This window comes from Triticum urartu, chromosome 7A (genome assembly GCF_056163025.1).
Source record: "Triticum urartu cultivar PI428250 chromosome 7A, HENAU_Tu73, whole genome shotgun sequence".
Taxonomy (NCBI): domain Eukaryota; kingdom Viridiplantae; phylum Streptophyta; class Magnoliopsida; order Poales; family Poaceae; genus Triticum; species Triticum urartu.
The window spans coordinates 44,564,316-44,589,753 of record NC_141879.1 but is presented as its reverse complement, the minus strand read 5'-3'; the positions used below and the strand labels follow the sequence as shown (position 1 = coordinate 44,589,753).

The window sequence follows — 25,438 nt, the reverse complement described above, 5'->3', positions numbered from 1 at the left end:
GGCCTTAGCACATATAAACTCGCACTACACCACCTGAGTTTAACTGCGTGGGTAGCTACAACTAGTACGAACCAGACCTAGTTGTATAGATGACATCAGGTAAAGGCCAACGAACCTGACCTAGTTATAATTTGCACTCAGGTAAATGCACTCAGGTAAAGACCAATCAACTAGTACGAGTGTGAGTGTCTTAGTCAGGCTTTTTTACCCTTTCTGTTTCAGTGTGACTCTGTTTCTTTTTTTCGAGATTGACGCGGGGGGGGGGGGGCCAAAAAACCCCATCGCTTGTTATATTCCATACAGATACAAGTAAGCACACAGAGGCACAAAAGAAAATTACAAAGGAGGGTAAGAGAAAACCCAAAACTAGAAGAAAGAAACAAAATGGAGGGGAAGGCCGGCAGCGGAACCAAACCGAAACCCTTGGAGGCCGACATCTCGGGTAGCGAGCTCCGCTGAGCAGCTTGTTCCACCCCTGACAAAGAACCACATCAAGGCCTAGGGAGAAATATACGGGCACCAGACCAACAACTCGCAATGGGAACAACACTGACACGAACGAAGGGCGTCGGATAGCCGAGTTCATGCGGCGACACCGGTGTGCGCCGGCGAAGCCAAAAGACAACGCACCACCGAGACTGAAGGGCACGACACCGGTGTACCGCCACCGAGGTCGAAGGGCAGCGTGCTGCCGAGGCCACCCCAGGATGTCCATGTGAACGTCGTCCGGGCCACCATGAAGCACATCCCTGGCGGAAAGGAGACACCGAAGTAGAAGCATACTGAGAAGCATCACTGGCGCGAATGAAGAGCATCGGATAGCCGAGTTTGAGCGGCGGCACCGGTGTGCCGCCGGCGAAGCCGAGAAGGCAACACGCCACCGAGACCGAAGGGTGCAACACCGGTGTACTGCCGCCGAGGTCGAAGGGCGGCGTGTCGTCGAGGCCACCCTAGGATGTCCAAGCAAGCTCCACTCGAGTTGCCAAGAACAATGGCCAGCCAGGATCGAAGCCGAGGTGGAGATGAAGAAGCAAGAGGCGAGTCCACCCGAAGCAGAAGAAATCCAAGAAGATGCCCCCAAGGAGGAAACGACGTAGAGACGTCGACACCATCCGACACGGGGAACCCCGGGTCCGAGATTTCTCTCGGGATCTGAGAGCTTGGGGGGAGGGAAACAATGCCAAACTCGACGCCTTCAAGAAGGGAAAATGGCGACTGCAGCCGTCATCGTCGATGAAGTTTTCACCCGGCAGTGCCTCCTCCACCTCGCAACCGAAGCAAGTCGGCGAACCACCACCGTAGCCCATCAGTCTAGGCAGCCATGAGCTGCGAAGCGGGCTATGGAGGACCAAAGAAACGGCAACATACCGGGCCGCCGCACGCATAACAAGGTGAGGCTGAGGTGCACCGCGGCCAGCGTGAGGCCGCAACTAGAGAGCACGGGGAGCCGGTTGATGAGGCCCCACGAACCCGCCAGATCTGGTGCAAAAGCGCGACCAACAGGAGACTGGTGACGGTAGAGGGACGAGTGGTGGGGCCCACCTGAACCCGCTGGATCTGGCCATAGACCGGCAATGGCCTCGCAAAGGTGGCCAGCTGGGACCCCATTCGCAACGGGGAGGCAGGGGACCGGTCAGGCGGTGCACCAGCCGCACAGATCGAGCAAGGAGAGGCACCTGGGCGTAGATTGAGCCGCCGGCAAGGGCGAGGTCGTCGGCCGGCGCAGCCCGCTGAGAGGCGGCGAGGACACGCGCAGCCGCCGCGTGAGGCGCCTGGGGAGACGCGGAAAGGAGCGGCGGCCAGGGGAGCATCACCAGACGGCGGCGGCGACCGCCATGGGAGTGGGAGGGGCGAAAGCAGGGAGGAGCCGCATGGGGGATACGCCCGCCGCCGCCAGCCACCGGCACGCTTCGCCCGACGACGTCAGCCGGCGGCGGTGAGGGGAGGTGGTGGAGGAGGGGGGTTCGGCGGCGGCAGTACTGGGGTTCCGCCCGAGTCGCCTCTAGGAGACGACGCGGGGCCGGTCCACCTTCAATCCTTCTGACCTAATCCTTCTAGGTCAGTCCGACTCTGCTTCTTTTATCACTTCACAAAAGATAAATACCGTAACTAAAGTTGTGTACCTGAAAAGTGGAACTCCCATGCTTCTGAATGCTGCTTGGTGCCGCTAGCTATCTCCCCATGTGTCTCACCATCTGTGCAGCTTTGAACATGTTCGTGAAGACAGTGAGGAAGACTACAAAATTCAATACAAGACCGCCAAACAAAAATTGTGTTAATTCAGTAAGTTGGTTTCAAGTTAGAGATCATCTTTTTTGGAAGTTAGCTGGTGAGGTGCAAAGTTAATTCATCAAGGGGAAATCTAGTTAGAAATCTTTGTTCTGATTTGAATATTGTGAAGCTTGCGAACAACAGGTGCCATGCAGTTCATAAAGAAAAACTGATTTGGTTCCATCACCTCTAGATCAAAATCAGTCCCAGGCTGGAGTATCTTCTCTCTGCATGGAGGAAGTTCACACCAACAAATCAGCAAGTTAAGCATAAAATGGCAATAAAGAATATAAACAGTTTTGAAAATGTTGAGGTTCTAAAAATGTTTAAAACAGTTTTGAGCTACTAACTGAAAAACTTCAGGTTCTGAAAATGTCCAGGTTTGGACTTGTAGCTGTACTTTTGCAATTTACAAATAATGTTGTAGATTAAGTCCTAAAATGGAGTACCTGCACTATTATTCAAAACAAATGCAGTCTAGATTGTCAACTGAATTTTTTACTACTCCATGCGGTCCAGTTTTTTCGGTTTTCTATTGCAGTTTGTTAACTAAATTTAGATTCACTTAACTGAATTTACCAAGTGTTAAACGTGTTAACTGAATTTAACACTCGGGACTATGGGACTGTTGGGGAACGCATTAATTTTAAAAAATTACCTACGCACACGCAAGACCCATCTAGGTGATGCATGGCAACAAGGGGGAAAGAGTGTTGTTCATGTACCCTCGTAGACCGTAAGCGGAAGCGTTATGACAACACGGTTGATGTAGTCGAACGTCTTCATGATCCGACCGATCCTAGCACCGAAGGTACGGCACCTCCGCGATCTGCACACGTTCAGCTCGGTGACGTCCCACGAACTCTAGATCCAGCTGAGTGTCGAGGAAGAGTTTCGTCAGCACGACGGTGTGATGACGGTGATGATGAAGCTACCGGAACAGGGCTTCATCTAAGCACTGCAATGATATGACCGAGGTGGATTATGGTGGAGGGAGGCACCGCACACGACTAAGACAATTGTCAACTTGTGTGTCTATGGGGTGCCCCCTCCCCCGTATATAAAGGAGTGGAGGAGAGGGAGGGGCCGACCCTCTATGGCGCGCCCAAGGGAGTCCTACTCCCACCGGGAGTAGGATTCCCCCCGCCCTCCCTAGTTGGATTAGGAGAGGAAGGAAGGGGGAGAGAGGGGGAAGGAAGGGGGGGGGGTCGGCCCCCCACCCAATTCGGATTGGGCTTGGGAGGGGGGGGCTCCTAGGCTCCCTTCTCCTCTCTCCCACTGTGGCCCAATAAGGCCCATATACTTCCTGGGGGGGTTCCGACAACCTCCCGGTACTCCGGTATATACCCGAACTCACCCAGAACCATTCCGATATCCAAACATAGTCATCCAATATATCGATCTTTATGTCTCGACCATTTCGAGACTCCTCGTCATGTCCGTGATCATATCCGGGACTCCGAACAACCTTCGGTACATCAAAACACATAAACTCATAATACCGATCGTCAGCGAACATTAAGCGTGCGGACCCTACGGGTTCGAGAACTATGTAAACATGACTGAGACTCATATCCGATCAATAACCAATAGCGGAACCTGGATGCTCATATTGGTTCCTACATATTCTACGAAGATCTTTATCGGTCAAACCGCATAACAACATACGTTGTTCCCTTTGTCATCGGTATGTTACTTGCCCAAGATTCGATCGTCGGTATCATCATACCTAGTTCAATCTCGTTACCAGCAAGTCTCTTTACTCGTTACGTAATGCTACATCTCGTAACTAACTCATTAGTTACATTGCTTGCAAGGCTTATAGTGATGTGCATTACCGAGAGGGCCCAGAGATACCTCTCCGATACACGGAATGACAAATCATAATCTTGATCTATGCCAACTCAACAAACACCATCGGAGACACCTGTAGAGCATCTTTATAGTCACCCACTTACGTTGTGACGTTTGATAGCACACTAAGTGTTCCTTCGGTATTCGGGAGTTGCATAATCTCATAGTCATAGGAACATGTATAAGTTATGGAGAAAGCAATAGCAGTAAACTAACGATCATCGTGCTAAGCTAACGGATGAGTCAAGTCAATCACATCATTCTCTAATGATGTGATCCCGTTTATTAAATGACAACTCTTTGTCCATGGCTAGGAAACTTAGCCATCTTTGATCAACGAGCTAGTCAAGTAGAGGCATACTACTGACACTCTGTTTGTCTATGTATTCACACATGTACTAAGTTTATGATTAATACAATTCTAGCATGAATAATAAAGATTTATCATGATATAAGAAAATATAAATAACAACTTTATTATTGCCTCTAGGGCATATTTCCTTCAGGGACTTGGTAAAAAAGTGCTCACTAAAATATTGCTCCAGTGCACAAGACACTAGCAATCACCATATGTTCATAATTACTCCATAATTATTCTAACTGATCTACTCCATAACTAACTGATCTACTCCATATCAACTCTAAATGAAAGCCAATGATATTGACGTCAGGTAAATATCCTGTCGGCTCAGCCCACTCCACTCACTCACCTCTCTGCTTCCCTCGCAAGGATCCCCTGCTCCAGCTCGCCGCCGCCGTCCACTATCTTGCATTATGAAAAACTCACCAGTTCTAGAGAAGCTCACTCTTGAACTTTTTCCCAAGGTATAAATCATCTAACATGGACAGTTGTTGCACTGATAAAGTTATTATTGATTATCCATTTTTGTTAAACGTTTCTTTTTACCACAGGGGCAAAATCCCAAATTGAAAATAAAAGGAAGCTACTGTTACATGGAGAAACCATCTGCAATATCAGAGCACCTTAACATAGTTGAAGTCAAGTGTGATGTGGTCGACGAGAGAATTCTCAAAGTTCTGAAGTTTCTGTGTGCATTTAACATACGTAAGTTGACTAATGACACTTCACATGCTCTCTATATTCTGAAATTAGATTTAATATACATGTGCAAAAAGTATAAAGCAGGTAGTGAATAGGAAACTTCTGAATTATCAATGAAGAACAGTTTGTAGGGATGCCAAATTGTTGTAGGCATGAAAAATCTGGAGCTTGCCTGGTGAGGGGCAGGCAGGAAAACCGATATAATCCATTTTGTTGTTAAATGATGTTTAGTCTAACCGTGTTGCCGAAACAATTAGTGATGGACTTGTTGATTAGTTGTGGTTTTGTGGGCACTAGCACAAATGCCTGAATGTATTAGTTCAGAGTTATTGTACAATATCTTCATTTCTTCAAATGTTGATTTGCACTGGTAGTAACCCAAATGCATAGTAACACAACATTTTGACTCATTGTGTTGTCGAATAGTTTGTGCTCCTTGCCATTGTGGGCTAAAATTCGACACTCGGCTTGGTTGTAATTCTGGCACTAAATTATAGGCTCGCTAGATCTTAGATGTTGCAGTTTGCCAGCAATTGAAGCCAAGTTGCACAGGTGACCAAATGCATTTATGTCTTGGTGAGTTGAACCAGTTGCGTGTATGGGTTCGGTGTTTAATGCGGGTTTATTTGTGCTAAGGCCAGGGGGTAATTGCAAAAAGTGTGGTGCTGGCCCGATGTAGTGAGATGTGCTGACTTGGCTTCACTCGTCGTCGTCTGAGTGGCTAGGACCAAATTTGCACATTGGATGCAAGTTGTAAGAAGAAATAGTTTGCTTTTGCAAGTTTTGGACCAGATCATCACATCCAGGACAAGTTTTAGGACTCGTGGTGCTATTACCTATGTTGTTTTTCTCTTGGGTGGTGGAATCTACTCGGGGGTCACATGACACAGGATTGAGATGTTGTTGTCCTCCGTAAGCTGCAGCTGTTGGAACCCCACCTCACACAGACGCCGCCGCTGCTGTCGGATGTTGGAGAGGCTCGACCAACCAACCAACCCAGATTATGGCCGTGGCATCGCTCCTGCTAATCAAGGGTTTGCAAGATGAATCTGGCAGGCGCCGGATGAATCAGTCCGCCGGACGTGCGCCGCACGCGCAAGCTAGCGGACGGTCACAAATTGGAGGGCAGGAGAGCAGCGGCCAGCATCGCGTGTTTTGTGTTTGTCGTTGCCTCCTCCGGTCTGACGTTGCTGTCGTGCACCGGAACGAAATCTTGGAACGTAGTAGCGCGGCGCGGGGCGGTACGTGCGGCCGTGTCGTGTGTGTGTGGTGGGATCCAGGTAGCGCACGGGCACGGCACGTACGAGTACGACCGGCCGGTCACGCAGGCACCACGGCCACACGGACCACCGGACCAGCCTGCCTGTACCTGCGAGTGGCTTCAGCCCTTGTCCGGTTGTCCCCGTTATCCACCTGGACGGACGCGCATGCTTGTGGCCGACCTCCGATATCCCCCGGACCTGGACTAGTACGTGCCGTGCGCACCCACCCAAGGGACGAAACCTGCGCCAAGAGGATTGATTAGGACAACTTCATCGCACGGCTCCAAACAGACTTCCGGTTTGGTCGGATTTTGTCTCTTTGGGGCGGTGATGCGTTCGCCCATGTTTGTTTTTGTTCGTTGGGTTATGGGTGCATCCAGCGCGCGGCCGCATTCCAAATCATGTCCGGGATGAACGTGAAAAAAGAAAACAAAAAACTTAAATAAAATGCTTAAAAAGTAAATAAACGCACCTAAAAAAACTTAAAACATATATAAAGGTCACGGCCACAAAACGGCCTAGTTTCACGCCGCACTTAAACGCCCAGTTCCATAATTAACATAAAAACAAAATAAAAAAATGCCGCCCGCGCGCTGCTGCCGCGCCCGTCCATGCCATGGCCATGGCCGTCGCCGTCTTCAGTGGCCGCCGGTGTCATCGTCGTCGCTGCAGAGGTCGACGTAGTCCGGCGGCGTCCAGAGATGGGCCGGCGGTCCGCGGTGCACGGGAACGACGGGCTGGAAGGTGGCCGGTGCCTGCACCACCTCCTACCGAGGCGAGGCGTCACGCTCCGGCGACCGCGGCGGCGTGAGGCACCAGTTGCCTCCCACGGCGGCCGCCATATGCTCCGTCGTGCACAACTAGCTCCACCACTGGCCCACCAGGCCCGGGTGAAAGGCGGCCACCGGCGGCTCCTCCGTCACCTGCTCCTTCGGCACCATCTGCAGCTCGGGGATGGCGACGTCGCCGGCCGCAGAGAGGGCCATCGTCTCCTCGAGGCCCGGCCATTGGCGCTCATCGTGCGTGTGCACGGAGTCCTCCATGACACGCACCATGAGCCGGGCCTCCTCCTCCGCTGTCATGCGAGGAGGTGGAGGTGGCGACGGAGATGGGGAAGGCGACGGCGTGGGCGTCAGGCTGCGCACCCGCGTACGCCCGCGCACCTCCCGACGTGGCCGCCGCGGCCCCGACACCGTGCCGGCGAAGTAGGACGCGCGCCGCACGTCGTGCTCGTCCTGGAGCCAAGTGTCCAACAGGACGGAGTCGGGGGCGTACCTCTCGTCGTCGTATAGGTCGTTGGGGAGGAGGAGGCGGCGACGCTCGATCTCATCGTGCCGAGCACGGCCGCTCGCTGGCACCGGCGGGATGGGGACCCGGTCCGCGGAAGGTGCCAGTTGTTGGGGAGGTGCACGTCGCTCCACGGGACCGGCGTCCTCGTCTCCCAGTACCACCAGCACACATCCACGGCCAGGTACCGCCGGTCGTGCTCGCCGGCGGCCCTAGGAGCGATAGTGAAGGGGGCAGGCACGGGGGCTCGAATGGAGGAGCGCGGCGGTGATGCGGGCTCCTCCTTGACGGAGCCGCGGCGGCGTCCCGAGGAGGAGCCGGCCTCGCGGTCGTGCTTCCCCTTGCGGCCGTAATTTCAAAGGCCCATGGCTGCGGCCGGCCGGGCGAGGTCGACGACGGGGAACGGCTAGGGTTTTGAGGGGGCAGAGAGGGCCGGAGTGGAAAGTGTGGACGACGATCGGTCCACGGCTTCCCATTTAAGAAGGACGGCGACTCTTCATTGTGCGGATGACAGGTGGAGCCACCCGCCCGTGCGCATTTATGTTGGCGGGTGGGAGGTAGGTGACCGTCTGCCACGTGGCCCCGACGCTGACGTTCGAAGCGTCCGTTCGTTGTCCTCCGCGATCCAAACCCGACACAAGTTTGCGGTCGAAATGGGTCAGCCCGGACACAAAACGGACCAGATGGGTCCGGACCGTCGCGCGCTGGATCGCCTGTTTGTCCGTTTTGCTCCAAACGGATGGGGTCGAATAAAATGGAGTCGCGCGGTGAAGTTGGCCTTAATCGCCAGCGAACCGAGGTTCCTCCAGGAGGCCAGGACATTCTTCTACGAAAATTCATTTCTGCACCCAAGCTCATCTGCATCCGCGCCGACGAAAAACATCAAAACAAATACTAGAAAAATTCAAAAAATTCCAAATAAAATTTGTGTGATAGACATTTTGATGCGGGAGGCCCGCTCCAAATTTCAAGTCATTTGGACATACGAGCAGCTCTCAGCAAAAAAGACAAATCGGGGGTCTGTAAAAATGTTTACTGTTCATGTACTGTTTTGGTCCGATTTGTCTTTTTTGCTGAGAGCTTCTCATATGTTTAAATGACTTGAAATTTGGGGCGGGCCTCACGTATCAAATTGTCTACCCTACAAATTTTATTGAAATTTTTTGAATTTGTTTTGAATTTTTTATGAATTTTTTATGAATTTTTTTCTAACCGGGTGCAGATGAGCCTGGGCACCAAAACGCCTTACTCATTCTTCTATTCTTTTTCTTTTCCTGTTACGTCACCCTAGTTCTCTCCGTTTGCTTTAGCCCTTTTTTCCTTCTCCTGTTTGTTCCCAGGCAGAGCTGCCGTGGCCTCGTGAGAACAAATTAACGTTCCATTCTGTCACGTCACGGAAAATCACGAAATGTCGAGTTGCAGTGCGCAGCAGCATGGCACAGAAAAGCGGACCAAAGAAATGCTCACCTTTTTTTCCTTTGTTTAACAGTTTTTTTTCAGTTTCCTCGGAAAACAAGTAGTGAAAAATGCACACCACTTAAATAAAGGTCGCTGAAAGTGGGCTGGCCCCGACTGGTTCGCAGGACCTTCCGCATGATTTTAGCTGGTTCTACAAATTAACCGTTTCATGTATTTTCCCCTATCGGTTTTTGTACATCTGGTTTTGTTTTCTCATTTTCATTTTCATTTTTATATTTTTAGAAAAGAATTGAATTTTTCTAGCACGCGTTGAGCTTTTTTATACAGCTCCACTATTTATGGATACACGCTGAATCTTTTTTAATACTACATGTTTACCATTTTTTCCAAATAAACATTTAGCATTTGTAAAATGCACATTGAATACATATTTCTAATGAACAATGAACATTTAAAAAAAATATTATGGAGCATTTTCTTGAAAACATGCAAACATTTGTTAAGTGTTAGAGTTGCTTTAATGTGAAAACATTTTTATAAACTTTATTTTAAAATTACGGAAATAATGTTTTACATTTCATGACTACTTCGAAAGATGTCAGGAAGCATATATTTTTAAACGTGTGAACATTTTTTAATGTCACGGACAATTTATTGAATGGTATGAAAGTTTTCTACAAATTACGCCAATAATTATTTTTCATTGTCATGAACATGTACCAACAATCATGAGCACATTTTAAAATGTGTAAACACTTTATAAATATCACAGACATTTTATAAAATCTTGAAAAACACATTTTTATATTGCATCACTATACTTTTAAATACACCGTGAATGCTTTTAAAAATTTATGTAAACTAAATCTTCAAATATATGTATTTATAATATTTCGAGATATAAATAAAAGGAAAAATCGGAAAAAAGGAAAGAAAGGACGAACGAACGGCGGTGGGTAGTGTCAGTACCTAGGGAAAAACCTATTTGACGCAAATCGCGTCGCATACAGAGATGCGACTAGCGAGCAATTTGGGCCGGCCAATCTTTAGAGTATGTACAGGTTCCGGTTTTGGGATGTATTCCCGGCCGGTTCTTACTTCGTTTGGGAACGATCTATAATGTTTCTTAACCGGTTTTTTATTTTTTCCTTTCCTTTTTCTTTTTTACTCTTCCTTTTTTTCTTCCTTTTTCTGGTTCTTTTTCTTTTCTTTTTGTTACTTTTTTTGTTTTCTTTCAGTTTTCCTTTTCAAGTTAATTTGTCTTTTCAACAAATTTTCTTTCTTTGGTTTTTAATTTCTTTTTCTTTATTTCTCTTTTTTCAAACTTTTTTCGAAATATTCAAGTTTTGTTCATGTTTCTGAAAAAACGTTCAATTTTCGAAAAATGTTCTCAAAATTCAAAAAGTGTTCTCATTACACAAAAAAGTTCATAACTTTTGAAATTCAGAAAATGTACCGGATTTCAATTTTTGATCACGTATTCAAAAATAATTCGTGCTTCCAAATTTTTTAGGGATTTTTCAAAATTGTTCTCCGTTTCAGAATTTGCTCTCAAGATTCAAAAAATGTCAGTGCTTTAAAATTTTGTTCTCCATTTTGAAAAAAATTCTCAAGATACAAAAAATGTTTGTGCTTTAAAAAATTCTTCACAAATTCCAAAACGTTCATGTTTGCAAAAAAAATCAGGTTGCGAAAAAATGTTCACAAAATTAAAAAATGTTCTCATTACACAAAAAGTTCAAAACTTTAAAAATTCAGAAAATGTACCGGATTTCAATTTTTGTTCACGTATTCCAAAAACATTCATGCTTCCAAATTTGTTCAGGATGTTTTAAAATTGTTGTCCGTTTCAAAATTTGTTCTTAAAATGCAAGTTATGTTCGTGCTTCGAAATTTGTTCTCCGTTTCAAACTTTGTTCTTAAGATTTAAAAAATGTTCGTTCTTTCAAAACTTGTTCACAAATTCCAATGCTTTCATGTTTAAAAAAATGTTTGGGTCGTGTTTCCAATTTTTTTTTTCAATTTGAAAAATGTTCTAGCTTTTGAAAAAATGTTCCTGTCCAGTTTTTTGGGTAGTTTAAAAATGTTCCATTTTTAAAAAATGTTCGCTTCTCCAAAATTCGTTTGCGTGTTTAAAAATGTTTGAGTTTTCTCAAAATTCTTAACAATTTTGAAAAATGTTTCCGTTTGATAAAACATTCATGTTTTGTTTTTGAAAAAAAATGCTTTGCGTTTGAACTTTTAAAAAAAATCGGATCGGCGTTTGAGTTTCCTAATGTGTTGCGCTGTACTGTAATCATGAAAGGTCACTAGTGTAACACCCCGTATATAACCTGCCATATTTGTATTCCAACTCTTGCCATTTCCGGCAGTAAGTTATGATATTTCCTCGTTGTCGGGTTTTTGTCTTCGTGTTGTTTTTGTCTTTGTCATGCATCTCATATCATGTGATCATGTGCATTGCATTTGCATACGTGTTCGTCTCATGCATCCGAGCATTTTTCCCGTTGTCCGTTTTACATTCCGGCGCTCCTATGTCCTCCGGTGTCCCCTTTTACCTCTTTTCGTGTGCGGGTGTTGAACATTTTCGGATTGGACCGGGACTTGCCAATCGGCCTTGGTTTACTACCGGTAGACCGCCTGTCAAGTTTCGTGCCATTTGGACTTCGTTTGATAGTTCAACGGTTAACCGAGGAACAGAGAAGGCCTCGTGTGTTGCAGCCCAACACCCCTCCAAAGTGGCCCAAAACCCACCTAAACCCCCTCCATCATCTAGGTCGTTCGATTACAATCGCGTGGCCGAAAACCGTGCTCAATTTGGTGTTGGGTTTCGTAGTAATTTCAAAAAATTTCCTACGCTCACGCAAGATCATAGTGATGCATAGCAACAAGAGGGGAGAGTATGATCTACGTACCTTGTAGATCGACAACGGAAGCGTTTGGTTGATGTAGTTGTACGTCTCCACGGCCCGACCGATCAAGCACCGAAACTACGGCACCTCCGAGTTCTAGCACACGTTCAGCTCGATGACGATCCCCGGACTCCGATCCAGCAAAGTGTCGGGGAAGAGTTCCGTCAGCACGACGCGTGGTGACGATCTTGATGTACTACTGCAGCAGGGCTTCGCCTAAACTCCGCTACAATATTATCGAGGACTATGGTGGAAGGGGGCACCGCACACGGCTAAGAATATGATCACGTGGATCAACTTGTGTGTCTCTGGGGTGCCCCTGCCTCCGTATATAAAGGACTAAAGGGGGGTGGTGCGGCCGGCCTAGGAGAGGCGCGCCAGGAGAGTCCAACTCCCTCTGGGAGTAGGATCCCCCCCCAATCCTAGTTGGAATAGGATTCGCGGAGGGGGGAAAAGAGAGAGGGTGGCCGGCCCCCTCTCCTTGTCCTATTCGGACCAAGGGAGGGGAGGGGCGCGCGGCCCATCTAGGGCTGCCCCTTCTCTTTTCCACTAAGGCCCACTAAGGCCCATATAGCTCTCGGGGGGTTCCGGTAACCTCCCGGTACTCCGGTAAAATCCCGATTTCACCCGGAACACTTCTGATATCCAAACATAGGCTTCCAATATATCAATCTTTATGTCTCGACCATTTCGAGACTCCTCGTCATGTCCGTGATCTCATCCGGGACTCCGAACAAACTTCGGTACATCAAAATGCATAAACTCATAATATGACTGTCATCGTAACCTTAAGCGTGCGGACCCTACGGGTTCGAGAACAATGTAGACATGACCGAGACATGTCTATGGTCAATAACCAATAGCGGAACCTGGATGCTCATATTGGCTCCTACATATTCTACGAAGATCTTTATCGGTCAGACCGCATAACAACATACGTTGTTCCCTTTTGTCATCGGTATGTTACTTGCCCGAGATTCGATCGTCGGTATTCCAATACCTAGTTCAATCTCGTTACCGGCAAGTCTCTTTACTCGTTCTGTAATACATCATCCCGTAACTAACTCATTAGTTGCAATGCTTGCAAGGCTTAAGTGATGTGCATTACCGAGAGGGCCCAGAGATACCTCTACGACAATCGGAGTGACAAATCCTAATCTCGAAATACGCCAACCCAACATATACCTTTGGAGACACCTGTAGAGCTCCTTTATAATCACCCAGTTACGTTGTGACGTTTGGTAGCACACAAAGTGTTCCTCTGGTAAACGGAAGTTGCATAATCTCATAGTCATAGAAACATGTATAAGTTATGAAGAAAGCAATAGCAACATACTAAACGATCGGGTGCTAAGCTAATGGAATGAGTCATGTCAATCAGATCATTCACTTAATGATGTGATCCCGTTAATCAAATAACAACTCTTTGTTCATGGTTAGGAAACATAACCATCTTTGATTAACGAGCTAGTCAAGTAGAGGCATACTAGTGACACTTTGTTTGTCTATGTATTCACACATGTATTATGTTTCCGATTAATACAATTCTAGCATGAATAATAAACATTTATCATGATATAAGGAAATAAATAATAACTTTATTATTGCCTCTAGGGCATATTTCCTTCATTTGGAGCCTCCTAGCTCCTCCTACCTATAAAAAGGCACTCCTCCCCGAAATTTCAGGTCATTTCTACCCTAACCCTAGACTCTCCCTCTCCTCGCGCTGGCGGACACGTCCGTCCGGGTCGGACGCGTCCGCGCCGCCGCTACCGACCAATCGGAGCCCGACACGTCACCGCCGCCGACCCGCCGCCGCCGCGGGCCCGGAGAGCCCAGAACCGGCCCCCGCGGCCCATCTCCTCGCCGCCACTCGCGCCCGCGCGCCCCGCTGTCTTCCTCCTCGACCCGCGCCGCCCCGATCCGCTCCGGCGGCCGCGCGCCAAGTCCGGCGTGCCGCCCGCCGCCCGGCGTCCTCTTCTCCGACCGCCGTCCGGCGTCCTCTTCTCCGACCGCCGCCCGGCGCCTCCACGCGCGCCGCGCCTCGCCGCCGCTTCCCCGACACCGGCGAGCACCGCTCCTTGCCGTCCTCCGTCGCCGGCCCCCTTCCCCAGCTCTGGCCGGCCTTCTCCTTGCCGCCGACGTCTCCGGCGAGCACTATTCTAGCGACCTCGGTTTCTGTGCCGCCCGATCCGGATCCAGATCTGGAAATCCTAACGGTTGACCTAATTTGCCCAGTTTCAGTAATTTTTGCATATTTTCATCATGCCATAACTCATCATCCGTGACTCCGTTTTGGGCGTGTAGCATATCAAATTGTTCGTCTCGACGAGTACTACATTTCATTCCATTGCACCATGTTCATTTGAGCTCATATTGATGTCCCAAATGCTATTGCAAGAGTGCTAGTTTATATTAGTTTCAGATTCTTATCAATAAGTGGACATTTGTCATTTTTGTCATGATTGTTGTGTGCCTCCTATGAACTTGAGCCCTACATGTGATTTGAAGTATGCCATGTCATCTTTACAGGGGTGTATGCCATGTATTTTTGTGATCATTATGGTGACTAGCACCAGCAAGCAAAGTAGCTCTCATAATGTTGCTGATTTCAGGGACTTAGAAATCTTCTAAGTCATTGCCCTGATAATATTTTTATGCCATGTATTCTTGCTGCTACAGAGTGATCCATGCCTCTTGTGAGCATGATCAGTAAGGATATTTTGTAGATATTGTGGTGCTCTATCCATCCATGTCTTTGTTTGCAATTACGGAGCAACCTAACTTGACTCAATCGAGCTCTACTTTTGCTATAAAATGTTCCTGGCAGAATGTTTACATGTTAAGCATTTTTGCCAAGGTTGTTGTAGTTGATCCATGCATGCTATGATGTTGCTCTTGCCATGTTTAGCTTCTATGCCATGTCTACTTGCTGGGTGTATGCTTAGTTTATCATGCAATGCCTTGTGGTGAGTGCATCGAGCTCGTAAATATGCCTACTTAATATCTGTTTTGCCATGTTCCAGTTTTTCTATTAAGTCTGAATCTGTTAACGTAAATTGCTATGTTCACATGGTTGCCATTGTATTTTTTGATCCCTTTTGGCTTATGGTCAGTAAGGGACTTTTGTTGTATGCTTTGAGTAGCTTCATGCCATGCTTTGATTTGCCATGATATGTTCCTGTAGCATGTTCTTATCTTGCTCTAAACATTGCTTCCCGATGTTAAATTCCTGACATGTTGTTATTTTCACTAAGTCTGTAACCTGATATCTTTTACTTTTTTGCCATGCTTGTTTGAACCTGCTATTGAGTGAATTAGCCGTAGCTCAGTGTTCATCTTTTGTCAAGCATCTTTAGTGGATCCCTGCCATGTGCTTTGTTGCTATGTTAGAGTGCAGTAGCTTGTCGTTATTGATGCATTTAGATGGCTTCGTGCTGTTAATCGCAGATCGGTGCCATATTTGTTTTGCTTGCCATTTGCAAACTGTGCATCCGATTCCAGTGATCGTTATATCGATTTCGACCGAAATCAACCCCTCTTTCCAGCGGCACTCTTGGTTTTCCAAGTTGAGGCCAGGTTCAATCTTTCCTTTCCGCCACATGCATATGCATTGCATATTACATCCCGCATATCATGCCTTGTCTTTGCATCATGTTGCTTGTGCATTGCACGTGGTTGATTGTGTCTCCCTTTGCTTATGTTCTTGCTTTGGGTAGAGCCGGGAGACAAGTACGTGATCGAGGAACCCGTTGAGTATGCTTACGAGGATCAAGCTAATGTCAACTCGGAGAACTTTGCAGGCAAGATGACCATACCCTCGAAATCACTTCTATCTTTGCTTGCTAGATGCTCGCTCTTTTGCTATGCCTATGCTACGATACCTACCACTTGCTTATCATGCCTCCCATATTGCCATGTCAAACCTCTAACCCACCTTGTCCTAGCAAACCGTTGTTTGGCTATGTTACCGCTTTGCTCAGCTCCTCTTATAGCGTTGCTAGTTGCAGGTGAAGATTGGAGTTTGTTCCTTGTTGGGACATGTTTATTGTTGGGATATCATTATATATATCTTGTCTCTTTTAATGCATCTATATACTTGGTAAAGGGTGGAAGGCTCGGCCTTATGCCTGGTGTTTTGTTCCACTCTTGCCGCCTTAGTTCCCGTCATACCGGTGTTATGTTCCTTGATTTTGCGTTCCTTACACGGTTGGGTTATAATGGAAACCCCTTGACAGTTCGCCTTGAATAAAACTCCTCCAGTAATGCCCAACATTGGTTTTACCATTTGACGCCTAGCCTTTTCTTTTCCCTTGGGTTTCCGGAGCCCAAGGGTCATCTTTATTTTAAACCCCCCGGGCCAGTGCTCCTCTGAGTGTTGGTCCAAACCGAGTAGAGTGCGGGGCCACCTCGGGGCAACTTGAGGGTTGGTTTTACTCGTAAGATGTCTCATATGAGTGTGCCCTGAGAACGAGATATGTGCAGCTCCTATCGGGATTTGTCGGCACATTCGGGCGGCTTTGCTGGTTTAGTTTTACCATTGTCGAGATGTCTTGTAACCGGGATTCCGAGTTTGATCGGATTGTCTTGGGAGAAGGAATATCCTTCGTTGACCGTGAGAGCTTGTGATGGGCTAAGTTGGGACACCCCTGCAGGGTTTTGAACTTTCGAAAGCCGTGCCCACGGTTATGGGCAGATGAGAATTTGTTAATGTCCGGTTGTAGATAACCTTAAACTTAACTTAATTAAAATGAATCAACGGAGTGTGTGGCCGTGATGGTCTCTTTTCGGCGGAGTCCGGGAAGAGAACACAGTCTCGTGTTATGCTTGAACGTAGGTTGATTTAGGATCACTTCTTGATTATAGTTTATCGACCGTGCCTTTGCCTTCTCTTCTCGCTCTCTTTTGCATATGTTAGCCACCATATATGCTAGTGCTTGCTGCAGGTCCACCTCATACCTTTTACCCTTCCTATAAGCTTAAATAGTCTTGATCGCGAGGGTGTGAGATTGCTGAGTCCCCGTGACTCACAGATTACTTCCAAAACCAGATGCAGGGACCGATGATACCGCTCCAGGAGATTCGACTGAGCTCAAGTGGGAGTTCGATGAGGACTCAGGACGATATAACGTTTCTTTTTCAGACGATCAGTAGTGGTGCCCAGTTGGGGCGATCGACGACTTTGTTGCATTTGGGGTTGTTCTCTATTTTGGTTCCGTAGTCGGACCTTGTTTGTATCAGGATGAATGTAATGATATTTATGCTATTGTGTGACGTGGCGAGTGTAAGCCAACTATGTACCTCTTTTCCTTATTTATTACATGGATTGTGTGAAGATTACCCCACTTGCGACATTGCTTACAATACAGTTATGCCTCTAAGTCATGCTTCGACACGTGGGAGATATAGCCGCATCGTGGGCGTTACAACTAGCCAAACTGATTAGAGTCATATGCTCTCAAGCAGCTGGTCTTGGGTTCGAACCATGGTACTAGCGCAACCTCTTTTTATTCCAGTGTTATCTACTTGTCGCCTAGCGAGCTGGGCCCACTAAGCCCGGACTGCACTCCCGAGGACGTGAGGCACGCCTTGTACGAGCAGACCATGCCCAACCTGTGGTCCATCCTGGAGAAGGATGATGTCCGACGATTCCTCAACCTGTACGCCCGCCACTCGAGCAACATCGCCTGGGGCCTCATCGTCATCCCGGAGGCACTCAACCAGATCATCATCTAGGACGCCATGCGGTGCGCCAAGGTCATGCTGGAGGGCAAGGCGCCCGAGCTCGAGGTCGATGGCGTCCGCGAAAACCCAAACTGCGTGAACAAGCAAGGCTACTTCCCCCTGCATGAGGCCGTCGAGAGGTTCTCCGTGGACATGATCGGGCTACTCAACCACGGTGCGCTGACGAGCATGCGCATACGATCAAACACAACCAGTAGATCTCCACACTCTCCATAAACACATGCTTACCGTAAAAAATAATGGCCAGTCTTTTGTGTGTGGGAAAAATGGTCGGTCATAGCCACAAATAAAAAAAGATAAAAATGGATAGAACTATAAACTTATTTATAGTCACTTTCAACTAAGGCCACCCTCGCATTTGCAAAATCCACTATCCTAGTAGAATGGTAGAAACAGATTCTTCATGTAGAGCACGAATGGTCCCTCCCTCCAACTATTCTTTTTTTTTTCTTTGAACAACGCAGTAGAGCTGCATTTAAATTCATTTTTTACTGCCTCTCAACTTGTGAAGAGTGATATTTCAAACTACTATATAAGTTCTGTTGGCCAACCTATATAACGACTTAAATTAACATGTTTAAATTGGATGATAAATAGAATATTTTTCGGTATTAGCTTATAAATGTGCTAAAACTCATAATATATACCATATCCATATTTTAATTTATTTTCCTAAAAATGTCATCTATACGACAATTAAAATAATCGCATATGCTTTACTTTGAGGTAGAAAGCATGCATCATATTAAAAGACAAAAGAAGACCTGTTTATGTGATTTATGTTCGTGTTGAGTCGAGTCTCCTAAAAAAGCCTGCACTTTATTACTAAATAAATAAATGCAAGAATTACACAAAGAAAGTTATACAATACAGGTCTAGCCACGTGTTTAGACAGGCCATTTGGGCACGGTTGTGTCTCACCCACAGCGAGACACAAGAAAGTCTCGCCTCAAGGACGCTCTAAATGGGTAGGCCCATAATCACGCATGTAAAAGTTTAGTGTCTGTTATTGACGAAGCTATGAATTTAGGGTAGGGTTATGGACCTGCCCTAACTGTCCTATCCAAGGACATCTCTGAAAGAAATCACCTTTCAATCGACTTGAATGTGTCCCACTCGACAGATTCGAAGACACTCGACCAAGAAGCAATCACTCGACCAAGACCCAACCACTCGACGGCCAGGAGACCTAAAGGCGCCCCGCACACTAACGGCCGGTCATTAAGTAGTTTTTATGGTAATCATAACACTTTATTACTAGCGTTACCCGTAGCGCCCTGCCTTAATGTACATTGAACCCTTCGTAACGGGGGCTGGCCGGGATCCTGGCGCACTCTATATAAGCCACCCCCCTCCTGCGAGATAAGGGTTCGCACCTCTGTAACTCATACACACATAATCCAGTCGACCGTCTCCGGGCTCCGAGACGTAGGACTTTTACTTCCTCCGAGAAGGACCTGAACTCGTAAACCTTGCGTCCTTACAACCTCTCCATAGCTAAGACCTCACCTCTCCATACTTACCCCCCTACATTACTGTCAGAGTTAGGACCACGACAGTTGGCGCCCATCGTGGGGCAGGTGTTTTAGCGTTTTATTGGAGGAGTTGCGATCTTTTCCGACCCGAATCATCATGGTTTTCGACGGAGTTTTGGTGGAGGGCCGCGAGATCCGTCTCGGCGCTCACGTTCATCGCCGACGACTCCGCCTGGCTTCAGGAGGCTCCGCTCGACGTGGACGCACTCCCTGTCCGCGGGGCAACGCACTTTCGCGCGTGCGTCCGCGGCGTTCTCCTGCGGCAACTGTCGACCCCTTACCGGTCGGCTCCTGTGCTGTCCTCCCTCCCCGTTTCCCGCCGGCGCAAGCGCTCCGGTCGGTCGAGACTTCAGCGGTGGGTGAGACACGCGGTGGCCCGTCAGTCGGCCATCCCTCAAGTCGCGGCGATCAATCCCGACGGATCCCTCTACGGCCTGTTCGACTGGCTCCGAAGAGACCGCATCCGAGTGGGACAACAACGATCCGGCGGCGGAGGTTCTGATGGTCGATGGACCGCCCAGTCCCCCTGATTTTACCCGCACCGACGGAGACGCAGGAGGAGGCAACCCGTCGCATCCCCATGAGGAGTATCTTCCCGAGCCTCTCACGTCACTGCAGAGAGAAGAACTTCGCCGCCGGAACATGGATGCGCTGCACACTCCTATCGTTGGAGAAACCCCCGAGGCTCGCGCCTTGGAGGACGCGTGCCTGGCAAACTTGGCCGAGCACACTCGACTGGAGAACCTCCAGTGAGCACTCGACGAGCGGGCGCGACAACGGGTTCCCGAATCTAGTCGACGTCAGCTCTTCCCGCCCCCGCAGGTATATCGGACTCCAATTCAGAATTTAGCAGCTGCGGCCCGTATAGCGGAGTCGATTCAGCCTTCCCAGTCGGAGGCTGGCAGAGGCTTGCTGCAGATCAGAGTGTTACTCCGGGCAGCAGGAGATCAGAATTCCGCTGTTTCTCAGTCACGGAACAGAATCCACAGCAGATCCGTTGCCGCGGACACAGTCCAGTCGGCTCACAGCCCGAGATCACCCCCGAGGCGTGAGGGACGCGGGGACCGGCGCGACCAGTATGGAAACCATGAGCAGTATGATCACCGAGTCGATCGTGATGGTCGACGCCGAGTGCCCACGCCTCCCCCGAGGAGCGGGTCGTATGTGCCTCGCCAGCAGGATGACAAGCGCCCTCATAGTGGTGGGCGAAGGATTCCAGTCGACCCCAGAGGGCCAGGCTTTGACACGAGATCCATCCTCGTCCAGGGTCTGGTCGACAGGAACAGAGCTCACCGAGAAGGCCATGACAGAGATGCGCCTGCCAGCAGCAGAGTACATGTTTCGGGGCCAGAGTGCTTTAGTAGAGCCATCAGGGCTGCTGTGATTCCTCTCAATTTCAGGTCGGCGACTGGAGTCAGTAAGTTCACTGGCGAGTCCAAGCCTGATACTTGGCTTGAGGACTACCGAGTGGTCGTCCAGATTGGCGGCGACAATGATGAAGTGGCCATGAAGCACCTGCCTCTCATGTTGGAGGGCTCGGCCAGAGCGTGGCTAAACCAGTTAGCACCTAGCAGCATTTACACTTGGGAAGATCTCTCCCGAGTGTTCGTCACCACATTTGAGGGCACATGCAAGCGACCAGTAGGACTGATGGAACTGCGGTCTTGTGTGCAGAAGCCGGATGAAACTTTGAGGGATTACATCCAGAGATGGATCACGTTACATCACTCAGTGGAAAATGTGCCTGACCACCAAGCAGTTTGTGCCTTCAATGAAGGCGTCAAGTACAGAGAGCTAAATTTGAAATTCGGTCGAACCGGAGACATGTCCCTGAATCGGATGATGGAGATTGCCACCAAGTACGCTAATGGTGAAGACGAGGATCGACTCAGAAGTGGCAAGCTCAAGTCAGTCACCCAAGAAACCGGAGGCAATTCCAATCGGAAGCAGAAGCGGAAGGCCGAGCCAGCGGCCCCCGGGGAAGCTTTAGCTTTAGCCCAAGGAAAGTCTAAAGGGAAACCTAAAGGACCTTGGAACCCCAAAAAGGTTAAAGACCAGGAGGGAAATGATGTGTTGGACTTACCGTGTCTTGTCCACATGAAGAAAGATGAAGAGGGTAATTTTATTTACCCGAAATATACCACTCGGCAGTGTCGACTCTTGATCCAGCAGTTCCAGGGTAAGCAGCCCAAGGGAAAGGAAAAGGAGTCAGACAAGGTCGAGGACAAAGAGGACAGTGATGACAGATACCCTCAAGTCAATTCCACCCTGATGATTTTTGCTGATGTTGAGAGCAAAAGTTGACTGAAAGTTATTAACCGAGAGGTGAATATGGTCGCTCCGGCGACACCTAGTTACCTGAAATGGTCTCAGACTGCCATAACATTCGACCAGTCCGACCACCCAACACACATCACCACCCCTGGGAGGCAAGCTTTGGTGGTCGACCCAGTTGTTGAAGGCACTCGACTGACCAAAGTCCTGATGGATGGTGGCAGTGGTTTGAACATATTATACGCCGAGACGTTGAAGGGGATGGGCATTCCGATGTCCAGACTCAGTGCCAGCAACATGAGCTTCCATGGAGTCATTCCTGGGAAGAAGGCTGAATCACTCGGCCAGATTGCTCTTGATGTGGTTTTCGGTGATTCCAAGAATTACCGCAAAGAAAAGTTGACATTTGAAGTTGTAGACTTCCAGAGTGCCTATCACACTATTTTGGGCAGGCCGGCTTATGCATGCTTCATGGCCCGACCATGTTACGTGTATCTCAAATTGAAGATGCCTGGCCCCAAAGGTGTGATCACCATTACGGGCAATCGGAAGAAAGCGGAAGAATGTTTTCAGAAGGGTTCGAAGATCGCCGACGCACAGATGGCAGTGGTGGAGTTGCAGGAATACCAGAAGACTGCAGACCCGAGTGATCTGTTGCGAGCGAAGAAGCCCGCTACAGAGTCAGCTTTCCAGTCAACTGGCGACACGAAGACAGCTCACATCCACCCGACCGACCCCAGCGCCGCCCCGACTCATATCTCTACAACACTTGACTCCAAATAGGAAGAAGCGCTCGTCCAGTTCCTCCGTGAGAACTGGGACATCTTCGCATGGAAGCCTTCCGACATGCCTGGTGTTCCCAGGGAGTTGGTTGAGCATCGCCTGAGAGTCGACTCAAAAGTAAAACCTATCAAGGAACATCTTCGACGGTCCGCCATCCAAAAGAGAAAAGCTATTGGCGAAGAGGTGGCTCGGCTCTTAGCAGCAGAGTTTATCCGGGAAATCTACCACTCTGAGTGGCTCGCCAACGTTGTCATGGTCCCCGAAAAGGACATGTCACTTCGCATGTGCATTGAATTTAAACATATCAATCGGGCTTGCCCGAAAGATCATTTTCCTCTCCCCCGCATCAACCAGATAGTTGACTCGACTGCGGGATGTGAGCGACTGTCTTTCTTAGACGCCTATTCCGGGTACCATCAGATCCGTCTGTATGGACCTGACGAGATCAAGACAGCTTTCATCACTCCATTCGGGTGCTTCTGTTATGTTACCATGCCGTTCGGCCTTAAGAATGCCGGAGCCACATTCATGAGGATGATTCAGAAGTGTTTACTCACTCAAATCAGTCGGAACGTGGAAGCATACATGGATGATATTATGGTCAAGTCACGGAAGGGTTCCGACCTGCTGACTGACCTTGCTAAAACCTTTGCCAACCTCAGGAGGTATGATATCAAGCTTAATCCATCAAAATGTACATTCGGAGTCCCTGGCGGAAAGTTACTCGCTTTTCTCGTTTCCGAACGGGGAATCGACGCCAATCCAGAAAAAGTTGGCACTATACTCCGAATGAAAAGCCCTGTGCGAGTGCACGACGTCCAGAAGCTTACTGGTTGTTTGGCCGCCCTAAGTCGATTCATATCTCGTCTCGGTGAAAAGGCATTACCTCTTTACCGATTGATGAAGAAGTCAGACAAGTTCGAGTGGACTCCCGAAGCTGATGCAGGGTTTGCAGAGCTCAAAGCTCTGCTCTCCACCCAGCCAGTGCTTGCTGCCCCAATCAACAAAGAGCCTTTGCTGCTTTACATTGCAGCCACAGGACAAGTCGTCAGTACGGTACTTACGGTCGAGCGGGAAGAAGAAGGGAAAACCTTCAAAGTTCAGCGCCCAGTATATTATATTTCCGAAGTCCTGACCCCATCGAAGCAAAGATATCCTCACTATCAGAAGCTTGTATATGGGATTTATATAACCACCAAGAAAGTTGCTCACTACTTCTCTGATCATTCCATTACAGTCGTCAGCGACGCTCCATTATCAGAGATCCTGCATAACAGGGATGCAACTGGTCGAGTGGCGGAATGGGCGATTGAACTCCTTCCCCTTGATATCAAGTTTGAGGCAAAGAAAGCTATCAAGTCCCAAGCAATCGCAGATTTCATCGCCGAATGGATTGAACAGCAGCTGCCGACTCAGATTCACTCGGAGCATTGGACTATGTTCTTCGACGGCTCCAAGATGCTGAGTGGTTCCGGTGCCGGAGTGGTGTTGGTCTCCCCCAGAGGAGATAAACTCAGATATGTTCTTCAAATCCATTTTGATTCCTCCAATAACGAGGCAGAATATGAAGCACTTCTATACGGGTTGCGCACGGCCATCTCACTCGGCGTCCGTCGCCTCATGGTCTATGGCGACTCAGATTTGGTGGTTAATCAGGTGATGAAGGAATGGGATGTCAGAAGTCCAGCCATGACTGGTTATTGCAATGCAGTGAGAAAGCTGGAGAAGAAATTCGAGGGGTTAGAGCTTCATCACATACCCCGACTGAAAAATCAAGTAGCTGATGATTTGGCAAAAATAGGTTCCAAAAGAGAAGATATTCCCAGCAATGTGTTTTTGGAGCACATCCACACACCATCAGTCCAGGAGGATCCCTTCACGGAAGAGGCCCCGCAGCCAAAAAGCGCCACGGATCCGACTGAAGTTGAAGTTCCAGCTGTGGTCGATCTGATAATGAAAGTGCTGGTTATCACTCCCGTCTGGATAGAACCGTACATTGCGTACATCCTAAGGAAAGAACTTCCAGAAGACGAGGAAGAGGCTCGACAGATCGTCCGTCGATCCAAGGCCTTTACAGTCATAAAGGGACAGCTGTATAGGGAAAGCGCGACTGGGGTCGGCCAGAAGTGTATCACACCAGAAGAAGGTCAGATGATCCTTAACGATATTCACTCGAGGACCTGTGCTCATCATGCGTCCTCTCGGACCATTGTGGCTAAAGCATACCGAGCGGGGTTCTACTGGCCAAGGGCCAATGAGATGGCTAAAGAGATAGTCGACAAATGTGAAGGATGTCAGTATTACTCCAATATGCCGCACAAGCCCACGTCAGCCCTGAAAACCATTCCACTCATCTGGCCCTTCGCTGTTTGGGGGCTGGACATGGTTGGGCCACTGAGAACAGGCAGGAGCGGCTTCACTCATGTGCTGGTAGCAGTCGACAAGTTCACCAAATGGATTGAAGCCAAGCCTATCAGGAACCTCGATGCTTGCACCACTATCAGTTTCATCAGAGAGTTGATATTCAGATATGGAGTTCCGCACAGTATCATGACGGACAATGGGTCAAACTTCGACTCCGACGAGTTCAGAGCCTTTTGCGCCTCTCAGGGCACTCGGGTCGACTATGCTTCGGTCGCTCACCCCCAGTCGAATGGACAAGCAGAAAGGGCAAATGGCCTAATTCTCAAAGGACCGAAACCCCGATTGATGCGCGATCTCAAGCACGCAGCAGGTGCATGGGTCGACGAGCTCCCATCAGTCCTTTGGGGATTGAGAACAACCCCGAATCGATCGACCGGAAGAACCCCATTCTTTCTGGTCTACGGAGCCGAGGCAGTCTTACCGAGTGACCTGCTTCACAACGCTCCCAGAGTCGAGCTCTACTCAGAAGATGAAGCAGAACAAGCCCGGCAGGACGCAGTCGATCTCCTAGAAGAAGAAAGAGAAATGGCCTTGATCCGATCGACCATCTACCAGCAAGACTTGCGTCGATTCCATGCTAGAAACGTGAAGAACCGAGCCTTCCAAGAA

At 48.6% G+C, this 25,438-nt stretch overlaps 1 long non-coding RNA gene across 2 annotated transcripts; it reads left to right on the top strand.

The window, feature by feature from the left end:
- Positions 1 to 1,877: 1,877 nt before the first annotated feature.
- On the top strand, positions 1,878 to 5,565 carry LOC125525037 (uncharacterized). 2 transcript variants are annotated; one of them, XR_007291117.2, is made up of 3 exons: positions 1,878 to 2,058; positions 4,797 to 4,950; positions 5,038 to 5,565. It is a non-coding gene; the product is annotated as an uncharacterized LOC125525037 (long non-coding RNA). The 2 variants fall into 2 exon arrangements; XR_007291116.2 differs by having other exon boundaries at positions 1,878 to 4,950.
- The last annotated feature ends 19,873 nt before the right edge of the window (positions 5,566 to 25,438 follow it).